Raw genomic sequence first — 818 nt, 5'->3', positions numbered from 1 at the left:
CACAAAGCTCACAAACACTTGTCCTCTGATGAACTGCATAGTTGGTCAGAGAATCGATCTTCATAGACAACGCCTTTAGTTGAGTAGTGATAGTCGTAGCTATATCCACCTCCAAAATTCCTGCTACCTTGCCTTGTGGTAGTCGCTGAGTTGGATTCTGATATTCATTAGCAACCATCAATTCAATTAGCTCATAAGCTTCATTGTAGCTCTTAGCCCATAAGGCTCCACCTGACGCTGCATCGAGCATGGGTCTGGACTGTGCTCCCAAACCATCATAAAAGAAATTGATAATCATCCAATCAGGCATTCCATGATGAGGACACTTCCTAAGTATCTCCTTGTAGCACTCCCAAGCTTCACATAAAGATTCTCCCGATTGCTGGGTAAATTGAGTAAGAGCGTTCCTGATTACAGCTGTCTTCACCATAAGGAATAATTTAGTACGAAACTTCTGAGAAAGATCCTCCCAAGTAGTGATAGAACCTGCTGGTAGAGAGTGTAACCAACACTTAGCTTTATCCCTCATAGAAAAAGGGAAAAGTCTCAGCTTCATAGTATCTTCAGAAACATTGTTGAACTTGAACTTGTCGCAGATCTCGATGAAATCTCTAATGTGCATATTGGGATCTTTCGTTGGAGAACCCCCAAACTGGACTGAATTCTCCTTTGGTTTGACCTAACCTCCTCTGTTCCTTCATATAAGATCTCTATTTTCTCCCATGCTTGTTTGGCTGTGTCACAGTTGACAATGTTATTGTACTTTACATTGTCAAGTGACTCTATCAAAATCAGCTGCAAAACGAGAGACTGTTTTT

The 818-nt window shown here is 41.3% G+C and overlaps 1 non-coding gene across 1 annotated transcript; it reads left to right on the top strand.

Annotated features, from left to right (window-relative positions):
- Positions 1–308: 308 nt before the first annotated feature.
- Positions 309–415, top strand: LOC141682279 (small nucleolar RNA R71). Its single transcript, XR_012559681.1, has one exon. It is a non-coding gene; the product is annotated as a small nucleolar RNA R71 (small nucleolar RNA).
- The last annotated feature ends 403 nt before the right edge of the window (positions 416–818 follow it).

Source organism: Apium graveolens, chromosome 8 (assembly GCF_009905375.1).
Source record: "Apium graveolens cultivar Ventura chromosome 8, ASM990537v1, whole genome shotgun sequence".
In the NCBI taxonomy this organism is placed as follows: Eukaryota; Viridiplantae; Streptophyta; class Magnoliopsida; order Apiales; family Apiaceae; genus Apium; species Apium graveolens.
Note: the sequence above shows the minus strand (reverse complement) of the source record. Positions and strands in the feature narration are given on the sequence as shown.